The 14104-nt window shown below is 37.1% G+C and overlaps 1 non-coding gene across 1 annotated transcript; it reads right to left on the bottom strand.

Annotated features, from left to right (window-relative positions):
- Nucleotides 1-11213: 11213 nt before the first annotated feature.
- LOC140509357 (U6 spliceosomal RNA) lies at nt 11214-11321 on the bottom strand. Its single transcript, XR_011968685.1, has one exon. It is a non-coding gene; the product is annotated as a U6 spliceosomal RNA (small nuclear RNA).
- Between the last annotated feature and the right edge of the window lie 2783 nt (nt 11322-14104).

Here is a 14104-nt window from a genome sequence, read left to right as displayed (position 1 = left end):
AAAGTACTAATGAGCAGAATTAAGATTTAAACTCAAATCCTTAGATTTCAAGTCCATTGTTCTATGCTTTCTGTCTCTTAATCTTTCAATTGCAACAGGGGAAGGGTCATAACCTAATATACAGCAATTCTGAATATTCCCTTCATACATAACTTTGTCCAAAGTGACAATAAAGAATATATTCTAGAAATCTTGAGAGTGTTGATTTTCAAAATGCTACAACATTTTTGAACATTGATTTAGTAGATTAACTTTTAAAGAAACCAAATTAGGTTGGGGGTGGGAGGGTGAATTTATCAGAAATTCTAAATAAAAGAAAGAATATCATAAGATTCATGTAAATCAACTATTCCTAATGGACTATATGAGAAAGCAGAAATTAATTCAGTTCCCGAAGATGAAATTAGGAAGATTTGGCTGTATCACACTCAGTACAGGCAAAATTCATGTTAGAGGCAATACAGTTATGAATATATTGAAGGACTAAGAGACCATTAAAAAAAGGAAAAACCCAAGCTCCTGGAAAGTTATAGATTTTTACCACTAAAAAACTGCAATAAAAAGTAAACAAGGTAGCAGCTATCAATTCATATACCTATTTTTTTTGTATCTACAAAATACTTAGGAGAATGATCTGCAATTTATCAAGAATCCTTGATTAAAAGATAAACAAGGAATAAATGATTTTTTCCAAAAGATTCCTCCTTTTATGGTACAACTAAGTGAAAGGTATAAGGGAAAAAAGACTTTATCGTTTTTATTTCATGTTGATTATTTTTTTAAAAAGTATTACGTAGAGTTTTTCTCCAGAAAGAAGTCTTCCATACTTTATCAAGATTACATGACTTTTCCTAAAGAATTCAGCCAAAGAGATAACTTTGGACAATGGGCAGCTGTTTGTTAATTATATAGTTAGGGTTAAATATGCGTGCTCATTAAAGGTGTTCATCATTGTCACTGAGGATCTCTTATACAGACTTCAAATTGAAGATGTACTCCCTATAGATGGTGAGGTTTTCTAGATTCTTCTATTTATAGATTATATTATATTGATCTCAACAGGCCTTAGAATATTATAGAAATATATATATTCCTATATATCATAGGAAATCATTGGTATGATCCTCAGCCACTTGAAGGAAATAGATCTAACAATCCATTCAGAAAAAACAAATATGTGGGTGAAAAACCCCTATTGCCTAGACCATGACATGTAAGGGATGGGCAATCTATTGAATTAGTCCACCAGTACATATACATATGGATATACTTATACAAGTAATATAGATGAAAATAAACTGGGCTTAGAAATAAATAGGAAGATGATACCAGACAAAGTTGCATTTAGGAAATTATACAATACTTTCAAGAATATCAAACTGCTCTTATATTTTATATAATAACATCAGTGTTCTAGTATACTGGTATTACTGAGACATCAATCTCCAAAATGTCAAAATATCATGTGACAAAATGAAGAGGCACATGGTATTTATAAATAGGTTGTAACATATTCCCAATGATGACTTGTGAAAGAAATGATACGCAATATCATCCAGGAATTGTGTGATCAGAAGAAAGGGAGTACTAGTCCTGTAGAGGAGTAAGGGATAACAGGTAAGGGAACTTGGGACAGTACGAGTTCTACATTAGTCCAAATAAATATTAAAAAAAATAGAGGAAGTTCTCTGGAATGTTAACTAGATCATCTAATCAAGATTTATAGGAGGGTGGGCATGCAGCATGTAGAGGATGAGTAAGGCATTAAGAAGTATCTTTAGATGTGATAACCATATTGAAAATTTCCATGATAAATTGAAGTGCCCAAGTAATCAATCAATGGCAGAATACAGAGGCAAGAAAGGACTATGATAATTTGTTTTGTTCATTTCCTGGATTTCAATAAGCACTTTGTGAAGTGTCATTTTGTGTTTGTTTTTAAAGGGCTTATTTGTAGATCCCAGAGGTTGGAGAACTAGAGAGAGAAAGGTCACTAAAGAAAGGAGAGGCATGATATACTCAGTTGTCTAGAAGAAAGCTAGTGTAACCACATCCCCTGATCCCCACAGGGATGACAGGAGATGAAGACAGCAGAAGAAGAGCAGTTTTGGGTAGGTAAGCTATAAGAATTCCATGTGGTAGTATTAGAGCACCAGTGGCAGCATAGCCAGGGAATTCTTGGACTAAATCAAGGAGCAATGAGGCAGAGCTGTTAGAAGGAGGAACTGAAACCTTAAGTGCTATTATGAATCAGGTGTTTTTGTGCAGTTGAGAGTGATGACAGTCGAAGGTCTAGCAACTATGAGTTCTTTTTTTTCTTATGGGAGGCCACATCCAATGTGGTACTACAGATTGGGAGGACTGTTTAGGTCTCTGGGAAGCTGAGTTTCACTTTCAGGGCCTCTGGTTGCTTGACTTCCCAGTAACCCTTAAACATTTTCTTTTGATAGGGGGAGGGGAAGGAGAAATGGAAGGAAAGCCTTGGGTAGTATTACAATGTAAAGAACTTAAAGATCCTGGGCAAAACAGACTGACAGGAGGAGGTGTTTCAACTATTTAGGTAAGAATTCTTTATATTATTGTCAGGTTTAATGAAGCACATTTTATAGTCCATGTCTACTTAGCCTCAGTAATTATAAGGCAGCTAAAGGCCCTTTTCTTTTTCTTCTTCATCATCATCATCATTATGTTGCTGTGGTTTTGAAACCTAGATGTGAGTCATAGAAATAATTGAGAGAGTAGACCTCAAGATAGAACACTGTCCACCTTACCCCAGAGTTTGGAAATGAGTAATGTGTATAGATAGCCAACATAACAGAAATAACTTGATTTGATGCTTTTCCTACTATTAGTAAAAATTCAAGTATAAAACAAGGAGATATATATTTCCCAAAAGTAGTTGCTACTGTCATGAAGGACATCTTACACAGAATCCAAATGGAAGGGGAATCTCTTTGGATACTGAGGTTCTCTAGTAATCTATTTGTTGATACTATTGTGTTGACTGATTAATCCCAAGAACTTTTCAGACACTCCTAAATAGGACCCATAGTTACTCAAAATAGTGTATGTAAACTACTTACACAGGAAAAATCAAGTAAATGATGAATGCCTGTTATTTAGATTATAGCATTCCACTGAAAGGAAAGCCCACTGAACTGGTCCACCAGTTCATAAATCTGAGGTGGTCACTTCAGTGGACCCAACATTGAATAACAGGAAGTATACAAGCTAGACTAAATTTAGGGAAGTTATTCCATGCTTTTCATGACCCTAACTTTCTCCTTGAAGCAAAAACTCATCTTTTCAACACCAATATTCTTTTGGTAATGCTACATAGTTTCAAATCAGATCATGGAATACTAAATTCCTGAAGAGCCAAAATGGTGTTACCAAAAGGAAAATGGAGACAGTTTATTGACAGTGTCAATAAACTGAAACATACTACTAACTAAGAATTGCAAGAAAGAATTGAGATAAGAGAAAAAAAGATATGATCGAGAAAAGAGGCAGGTAGTTTGATCTTATAGTAAGAGTGAGAGAGAACATGATTGACAGCCCAAATTGACACCCATCTATTGGTATCCGTATACTATCAAGAGAACTAGAAGAATCCCCCAGCATGCTTGGTGGTCCCCATATGGAAGATACATAGGAGAAAATGAATGAGTCACACTGGATAAGGATAAATGGGCTGTAATCAGAACCTTTGGAGAGAATATTTACAATAATGAGATGAATTATATCGAATTGCCAAAGGATGAGAATAAACATATTAGACTAAGTTTGCATAGAAAATATGGCTTTTCCACATTACAATTTGGTCATTTAAAAGAGGCAGAAACGACTATACTAGGAGTCAAAAGACATGCATTTGGTTTCAACTCTCTCACTAAATGTATATCATTGAAAAAGTTATTTCACCCCTTTAGACATTTAGTTTCCTCAACTGTAAAACAAGGGTTCTGAACTAGAGGTTCTCTAGGATGTATACCTATCTAACTCTAAATCTGGATCATAGCCAAATATTTAGAAAAATTTTCCAAACCAGACTTAAAGAATCACAGAACCAGAAAATAGAAAGGGGAACTCCAAGGCCATCTAATCCAATTCATTTCTAAGTAATAATCTACAAGTATTACTCTCTATAATCCCCAACAAATGATCATTCTGCTTTTGCTTCAAGATCTTAAATGAATGAGAACTCATCATTTCCCAATGCAAGCCATTCCCTTTCAAATGGCTCTAATTGTTAAAAAAGATGTTTCCTTACATTCAGCCTAAATTTGTCCTTTTGCAAATTATATTAAAAGTTTTCTGTATTCTATCATATTACTGCCTATTTTAGTCTGGCCTTGCAAACATTTGCTTCTCTATATACACAAGTTATACAATTGCATGAAGAAAACATTACTAAGTGCACAAGTAGCTTCTTCAAGGACCAAACATTTGTTGTGAAAAGACCCAGCTTTGGTGACAATCTTTCAACACTTTCAGGTTTTCATTTACCATTCCATTGTGAATCTTGCATTTTATCAAGGAATGAACTGGGACATTTCCCCAAACTCTCAAAGACCTGCAGTTCACTTTTTTCATTTTTATTAGATGAATTCTAACAGATTTTAGTCCTGCCATCAGCATTATCTCAAATGCCATGACTCTGATCAGTGCTGTCTTATGCTTCTATCAGTCTCCTTCTGTTAAAATAATAATAAAAATAGACTTGATTGCTTCCTTGAGCTGGATCTCAACTATCTACCTCCATCCACACCCCCACTCCACACCTCCACACATACTTATTCTTTTTTGGTTCTTCAGCAAACTGTATAAAGCAACAGTACAGTGTTATCTTGGCAAACATGTATTCTTCCTTAGTCATTCTGCAGTTCTCAATCTAGTCAATGTCAGGGTATTTAATATGACCCATTTTTCATAGAGAATAGTAGTCCCATTTACAGCTGGGAGATTGATAGCACAGCGTGCTATCAATCCCAAAAGCTCTGATGCGGGCCATGGACCTCTACCAAAAGATTCTTTTCGGAGCTATCAATCTCACCGCTCCCTACTGTCTCTGAGTCTTAAATCAGACTGCTTGATACCTTTCCAGTTTTGTATTCCTGCATCAGCAGTCTGCCTAAGCATGGTCATCACTCACTACCACTGTTAACTGCTCTTGCTACAAATACAGTGCCACTTTTCTCATCCTGGAGCCAAATGGGAAATTCCTGCTACTTCTGATCATTTATGAATCCCCAGGAGACAGCAAGAAACTATTTGTCAGCTGGATTTTTGAATAATTGAAAATTTTATGGGACTTTTTTTCCAAATCATGAGCTTCTTGGACTTAATGGAGAGCCAAATATTGAAGTGAGCGCACTTAGGTTAGTCAAGTTAAAGGATCCCTCGGCTCAGTTGGGTTTCTATGTGTGTATGTATGTGTTTGCACCCCCTGAAGAATTCACCTATAGAATACATTCAGTGGAAATTCTAAGAATTCAGTGTTTACTTGGTGTAAAGAATAACTGCTATGTGCATACACTACTCACTGTTATAGATAATGATGCATTTTAAAACTGAAAAAAAAATACAGAAATCCAGTTGAACCACCTGCAACTTATTTTTTCCAGTATATGTAATCCCATCATCATCACAAATTAATTACAGATCAATGAGATCAACAATATAGTGAAAAGATTCAGTTCAATTCAATAAGCAGTTGTTGAGTGCTCAGTACCTACTATGTGTATGGCTAGGTGCCAAGAATACAAAGATAAAAATAAAATGTGATTCAACATTAAAAAAACCAAAATGACTGGATGGATCATCTCTCTGAGCTGCCATTTTGGAAATATGCACACAGTCTAAAGAGATGCAGATGTGGTCTAAATTAAAGCCTTCTAGATTTGAAATCAGATGATGCTGGGTCCAGATTCTAATTTTCTCCCTTATTGCTTGTGTGAATTTAGGCAAGGAAATTTTCTTCCCAGAACCTCCATTTCCTGATCTTTAAAAGGAAGGTGTTGTATTGGATAATCTAGAAAGTCCTGTCCATATCTTAAATAGATGATCATAGACAGTGTGGTGCAGTGGAAAGAGTGGTGGCCTTTGAGTCTGCAGAAAGCTAGGTTTGAATTCTGCCTCTAGTACTAGTTACATGAGCAAATCACATCTGTCAAATGGTAGTAATGGAGTAAGACTATAGTACTTACCTCACATATCATAATAAAGACCAAATAAGAGAGGAGATGTAAAGTGCTTTGAAAATCTTAAAATTCCACATAAAATCGGCTCTTGTTTTTACCTTTGCCTTTCCTAGGTTTAAAATCTCTATCAGGCAGACAGCTCAGGTTCTTCCATTGGCAGTTATATCCATGAACTAGGCCACCATCATTGAATGAGTACAAACCTTCCTATGCAGTGAAATTCCAAGACTCCCCTGCCCCCTTCCCCCTCCTTTCATTGGCTCCCTCTTCCTTTTTCTTTGTCCTCCCATATTCTACTAAACCTGAAATCATGAGGCAGCTGGGTGTCATGGATGTGGGGGTGAGGAAAGAGAAGAATAAAGAGGACAAAAATCAAAAGAACAGTCAAGACGGACAGAAGCATTATTTAAGATTATATTTCCCATCCTGACACCTCTCTTTAGTCTGTGAAAATTTTTCGCTCCCCCTCTCCCCATTCCTGGTATTTTTAATGTTCCATCTCTCAGAGCAGGAGCTGTTCAGCTATGATCTTTGAAGGCACAATTCTCCCACTCTATTCCTTTTCTTTAACAGCTCACACTTTATATAGTCTAGGAAGCGCAGCAAGTTTGAGGCTGGCGAGAGGAAAGAACAAAAGTAGCTAGGTTCGCTTTGCCCCTCCACTCTTGCCTAGTGAAACTCTTAGACGGTGATTTACATGGAGTGGTCAGTGGTAAGGTCGCAGTTGAAAGGAATTTTCTCACTCTAACTCAAAGAGAAAGCTGAATTCAAACAGTGGCAGTTGAGATAGCTGAAAAGTAGTTCAAAAGACAGACCAGCCAGATGGGTTTCTCTAGTTGGCTGGCCCTTATGAATCACAAAAGAGCCGAGATAAACCCTGGGCTCTGATCTAAAAAGAGCTTAAAAACCTTGTCTTGCTGAGCAAAAGGCTAAAGTAGCAGCCACATTTTAGCAGAGAACAAGCAGATGGCAGCAGAGGAGACCTGTTGGGGAGCAGCTCTGTTCAGTTACCAGCAGACGGCAGTGCAATAGAGATAACAGCCAACAAAAGAGACTAATAATATGCAGCAGTGGAAAAAGAAGTGGACAGCCTAATGACATCATCAGACCAGAAGATGACATCAAGGGCTCTGCCAAGAAAGAAGCATCCTCTTCAGCTGCAGAGGGGACCTGGCTGCATATCTTTCTTTATGTGTGCCTTTTCACACGTGTTGTGGAAGGTATGTTCACTTTGCATGGTGTATATGTTCTAATGCACTTTCCATTTCCCACTGGTAATGTGTTTACCCATGGCAGAATGTAGCCCTTTGTTTTATTATGGTGTAAATTTTTCTTGATATTTTAATTTTTCCATTCAATCTCCATCATTCCCAGGTCACTTCCTACAAATTATCATACAGAGACTTCATTTAGCAAGATAGCAAAGCACAGAATGGAGATAGATGCCTCTACTCCAACATTATATCAATAAAATCATAGTCTTTACTAAAAGAGTATTTTAAGATTTATAAAGCATATTCCCATGAGGTGGGTAGTATTCATATCCCCAATTTGTGGATTAGGAAACTGAGGCCCAGAGAAGTAAATTGACTTGCCAAGGGTTAAGTGGCTATTTAAATGCCAGGGTCAAGACTCAAAACTAGGTCTTGCAGCTCTAGAACCAGTGTTCTTTTTACACTAGGAAGCAATATCATAGTGCAATCCTCATTAGGATTTAATGCCTGAGAGGCATAAGGAATCCCTGTCTGCTCCTCAGGAAGGAGACCTGAAGTGGCTGTTGTGCATGAGGTCCCCCTCAGTATGAAATGATTGTAAAACTTAATCTTACCATCGACTGAAGATGGAAAATCTTTAACACCCTTGGAAGTACCAAGCTATTATTCATTGAGATAGATTTGCTATTCCAGCTGCACAATTATTGTTAATAACTTTATAACTCTCAATCTCTTAAAATTCTTAATTTTAATTCCCTTTTTCCCCTGTGAATAAAAAAGATTCATGAGGCTTGGACTGAAAGACCTCGACTTTGTAGGGAAGGAGTGTGGCATAGGGGATTTAGTATCAGAGGGCCTCTGTTCAAGTCTTAGTTTCATTAAGAGAAGGCCTCAGTAGGCAAAGCAATTTCGCCTCTCTAAGCCTTACTCTCCTAACCTGCAAAGTGGGTTGAACAATACTTAGGCTACCTAGTTTACAGAATAGTTATAAAGAAAGCACTTGGTTGATCTTAAGGCACTATATAAAAATAAATTATAATAATTGCAGTAGTCATATCCTTCCTTGTATACCCTTTACTGGAGAATTGTCCTGAAGAAACATAATAGTAGGCAGCATAATTCTAAAGAGAATATTTCTTGAATTAGTTGCAAATTCGTGCCTGGGAATACCAGATCCAGCGTTGGTTGTAAAAATCATCACTTGGTGAGTAAAGACATTAGGGAAATGGTTTGAAGCCATTAGGATCATGCAGAAGAGTGTCATATTCTTAGAATATATCTTAGGTCAAATTTAAGAGAAGTCAAAGTTTTCTTTCTGTCTCTTCACTTTTTTAAACTCTGATCTATGCTTCCAGTCTCCCTCATAGGCTGACCTCTAACTGGTCAGGCCTTAGCCTCCATCCTGCCCTCCCTAGGCAGCAACCTATACTCTAGATCTTTCTTGACCTTCCATTATCTAGATTTGTGACTTCTATCCCCTGTTCTCAAAGAACTCTGCTTTAAACTAGACAAATGACAAACTAAGAGACCTAAGGTAATAATGTTTGATAATTAAAATCATTCATTCCCAAAATCATATCATTCATCCCAAGCAACATACTCACTTTTAACAGGGACTTTCTAGAAACACCTTAATACCAAAGAGTGGCAGAGGGGGGTGGATTTGGGGAGACCTTCCCATAGGAAGATTTGAAAGGGGTGTGGATGATGCTTTAGGAGGGTCCTTAAAATATACCCTTTTTTTGTATGTTTAATTCCTGTGGCCATACTCTTCATTTCACACCCCTTAATAAGTATACTCTAGATAAAGTGTTCTTAACCTTAGATCCATGGATAGATTTCAGTGGGTCCGAGAACTTGGGGTGGGAGGAACACATTTTTATTTTTACTAATATTTATTCTGAGAAGGGAAGGCTTTAGAAGGAAGAAAAGAGACTTTCCTGCCAATAGATTCATGACATATACAAAAGTCTAAGGACTCTTGCCCTAGAGATATATTTTTTTCTTTTAGTTTAAATGCTTAACTAGTGTTTTGAGACAGTTGAATCAGGAGACTCAGCTCCTCTCCTCTCCTGTTCCTGATACTGTATGATTTGCTAGACTGCTGGCTGACAGACAGGATTGTCTTTTCTTTGCTTACAGGCTGCAATTTCCTCCATGGCTATTGAGTCAACCTCAGTCCTGTCCCCTTAGCTATCAGGGAGAGGGACTGAATTGCCTCTGATTGAATGGAAGGAGGAGAGCAGCAACCAATGCTGATGTTTGGTTCAGAGACAAGAGTTTCTACAGGGTTTATTGTAGTCCCCAAAGGTGAAACAGATGGGATACTGTTGAGGGTGAGGACTAGTATATCTGCCTATATGAATTCCTTCCCTACACATACTCAGTAATCCAATACTTTTACTTACCATCTCTGCATATTCAGTTATATCCAATGAACATTAGCTACGTTGCTATGCATAAGAGATTTTTGCTAGTGCTGTGGATACAGAGAAAAAGAATAATTACTTACCTCAAGGGAATTCACATTCTATTGGGACTAGAGATGGAGTAGAATACATGTACATTCAGAAGTATAATTCAAACCAGAGGATGATGGTAACAAAGCAGAGGATTGTGGAAAGATGAAGTAGAGGTAAAGACAAAGTACCTTATTGGAATTTGAGGAAAGAAAACTATTATTTTGGTCAGGGGTGGGGTGCTGGAGCGATAAGAGTTATTTTTGGACCTTTGGGGAAATTAAAGATTTTGAAAAGCAGGGATAAGAAGAGAATGCATTCTAGGGATGGTACATGATAGGGATGAAAAATTACCTTTGTATGTTGACCATGGCACTTAGCACAGTGACTTCCATGCAGGAGTGCTCAGTATATAATAGAATCAAAGAATGTGAGAGTCAGTAGAGAACTTGGAAATTATCCAAGAGAGTTCCCTCAGTTTATAGAAGAGAAAATAGAGTGTAGAGGGGAAGTAACTTGCCCAAGGTCACACAGATATTTTCTGACAGAAATAGAACTAGAACCCAGGTCATCTGACTGCTTTTGCAGGACTCGACATGAATAAGTCCAAGTTTCTGCATTTGTTGATTGATTGACTGATTACTTTTCCTACAGAGATTTGCCCACAGAGATATGGGCAAGCATCCAAACCATCTGTTTGCTCAATGATATTAAATTTTTGGTGTTGTGTAAATTTTTATGGAGAAAATAACAACAATAATACCCTGCATTTAAAGTGCATCTTAAATATGTTTAAAGCACTAAAATGTTTATTTATCATCTCATTTTATCTTCACCATACCTCTAAAATTTAGTAGGAGGGAAACTGACTCTATTTTATAGGTTAAAAACAAAACAACAACAAAAACAAAAACAGAATTGCAAAAGTTAAGTAGACTTGGTAAGGTCATAGAGCAAGGTAAGCACAGACTCAGAGAACTCATGTATCCTGACTACTCCTTCAAGTGAACTGTTTAGTTGCCCAATGGCCAGGTATGGTTTCTGTCTACCATAAACACTAACAATCAATACCAGGTGGTGGTATAGTACAATCCTGACAAACAAGACTGACTTCATTCGTTTCTTTCCTTGGAAAGAGCCTTTTTGTTTTTTACAAGATAGTTATTCCCAGATGCAGAAACCACACCCCAACCTGAACCCCAGGATTGAACTCTCCTTTGTATCAAAAACAACTGACATAGAGACTACTTCCAATATTCTGCCCCCATATATCCCTCACCTCTACCAAAAAAGTTAAATTTCATCGTTTGTTCCTCAGAACCCAGATTGATTATTTCAAAAATATGAGATGTGTCATGAATGTATATGTCATCCTTGATCAAGGACTGTGCTAATCTGTTATATTGTTCTAATTTTAGTGTATGTGCTGCTGCTGTGAATGGCAATTTTCTCCTTCTAAAAAGCAATGAATATCAACAAGTTTCACCCCAAAAGAGAAAGAACTGTGAATTATGAATATTGTCTCTCTGAGTAGATGGTAGTAAGAAGACCACAGTGGTACTTGCTGCTTAATCGGTATTGCTTCTTGTCCAAAAACAACACAATTAGTTTCCTGTAAACTCCAACATCTATAGCTATAAATCCTGCTTACAAATGCTCAAAACATAATGGACCATATAAAATTTCATTGTGTCTCAACCTTTTGAAAAAAGAAACCAAAGCCCTTTTTAATAGTGGAGGCTTCCAAACTGCCTGATCTGCATAAGGTAAATTTATTTAGTGAACACACTTATTTCTCTGTCAGAAAAGCAATTATTTCTTTATTCTGACAGGAATCATTATTCATGCAGAAAGAATTGATTGGGCTTTAACTGTCCACAGGCTGTGACTATAAAGCAAACTATGATGGAGCAGACTACAATCAAGTCTTTACCATAGGCAGAAATGAGGACATAAAACTCTAAAATACATTTCAATAGGATTACAGTTTAGGAGTTCATATCCCATCAATTCTGTAAGTCCTTTGAAGTAAATTACATTATAGCAATGCTCCTACTGCCGTTGTTAATCATAGCTACTGTACATCCAAAGGAAAAAAAAACCTTCGCATTTCCATTTACCTCTGTCTAAATTCTTGGGCTCAACAATAACCATTCAATTAGCCTCCCTATTGAAGAGAAATCAGGGAAGCAAGTTAATTACTTACCCTGATGATACTTTGCTTCTGAAGCCAAAACATTAACATATGCAACGACAATTTTAAACAGAATCATAAATTGCGTAAATAAAACTAGGCTTCCTATTTATGGTCAATGAAACAAACAAAACCTGCCTTTAAAAACTGTTGAGAAGGTCACACAAAAATGGAAATACTCCTTAGGGAAGAAAGAAGAATTCCTAAGGTGTTTGATTGCTATCACTAATTGAGATGTGGCAGTAGAAGTTTTAAATAGTCTTTTTTTATTATTCACCAAATAGAAATAGAACTAAACAACTGGTGAGTCATCAGAGAGAAATGGCCTCTGTTTTCAGTGGTTTTTCCATCTTACTGATGTTCGCATAGACACTGATTATCAAAATATCTCAATTTTCATATAGTTGAGAAATACATTAGAACCTTCATTGTTCTCTTTCCTTTTCTGGTAGATGGAATGGGTCATGTTTTAGGTTAGGAAGATGAGGGTTACAATGTTCTCTTTTCTATGAATGTGTTCAGTGGAATGAAAAGGTACCTTCCACAGAATCACTGAATATCAGTGGACCTGCTCCCAAAAAAATTTCCCACTACTACACACCAGAGAAATGGCCAACCAGCCTTTATTGGAAGATCTCCAGGGAGAAGGAATCCATCACCTCCCATGGTATCCCATTCTACTTCAGGATAATTCTGACTATTAGGACATTTTTCTTTACATAAGCTTAAATTTGCTTCTGCAGCTTCAACCTCACTGTTCCTACTTTTCTGTCCTTTAGGGCAAAGCAGATCAAGGCTGATTCCTCTTGTAAGCAATAACCCTTTTAAGCAAATACCTGAAAATAGGTAACTTGTCCTCCTTGAGTCTTCTCTAGTTTCAGTCTCTCTAATTCTTTCATCCTATTCTGATATGACATAGGAAAAGAAAAGGGATGCCTGTTAACTTCTGGTAGAAAAATCTAGCAAGGACATTTGAATCCAAGCATCTGAATTGGATCCAAGAACCTCTGGGTATGCATTGTGCCTGAAGAGTTTTTAAGGACCCTTTTAGGTCTGAGTAAAGCCACAGCCATGAAGTATATATGGTAATTATTTAACATATTTTATTTTATTCTTCGGTGAATGAGTAAAGACCCTGTGTCATTAAACCATGCTTAAGTGATTGGCACCATAGGTCACCTGCCTCACTTCTCTTCCAGAGCCATCTGAATCCAGTGACCAGATATTCATCAGGATGACTGGAGATGACCCAGGATGAGCAAAGTGGAGTTAAGTGGCTTCCCAAGGTCACACAGCTAGTGAGTGTCAAGTGTCTGAGATGAGATTTGAACTCAAGTCTTCCTGACTCCTGCACTGGTGTTCTATCCACTGCACCACCTAGCGGCCCATTATGCCAAATATACATGATTTGAGTCCATAGAAATGTATATAAGGTGCCTCTACTTCTTTTCTTTTCACTCTTTTCTTAAATTTCCAGTCTGGATGCTGATATTATCATTCCACAAAGACTTTTTTCCAAAATTACCAGTGATCTCATCCCAGTCAAATCTAATATCCTTTTCTGATTTCTTATCCTTCTTGACCTTCTTGACCAGAGTCTTTGACACTGTTGATCACCCTCGTTCTGGTCCTGGTATTCTTTTCTCTCTTGATTTTTTTCGTGAAACTACTTTCTTTTGATTTTCCTCACCTAACTCAATATGCCATAGTCCCCTTTGCTGAATCTTTATCCAGGTTATTTACACTAAAGGTGATCTCAGCAGCTCCCAAGGACTTATCATCTTTATGTTGATAAATCTTAAATCTACTTGTCCAGCCCTAACCTCTCTGTGGACCTTTGGTCTCACTTCTCCACCTGGCCATTGAACATTTCAAACTAGATGTACCATAGCCATGCTAAACTCAACATGTCCAAAACTGAGCTCATTATCTTTTCTCCAAATGCTCCCCTCTTTCTAACTTTTCTATTACTCTTGATGGTGCTACAATTCTCCCAGTCACTCATGATTCCAGACCTTAGGCTCATCCACAAAT

The sequence above is a fragment of the Notamacropus eugenii genome, chromosome 5 (assembly GCF_028372415.1).
Source record: "Notamacropus eugenii isolate mMacEug1 chromosome 5, mMacEug1.pri_v2, whole genome shotgun sequence".
In the NCBI taxonomy this organism is placed as follows: Eukaryota; Metazoa; Chordata; class Mammalia; order Diprotodontia; family Macropodidae; genus Notamacropus; species Notamacropus eugenii.
Note: the sequence above shows the minus strand (reverse complement) of the source record. Positions and strands in the feature narration are given on the sequence as shown.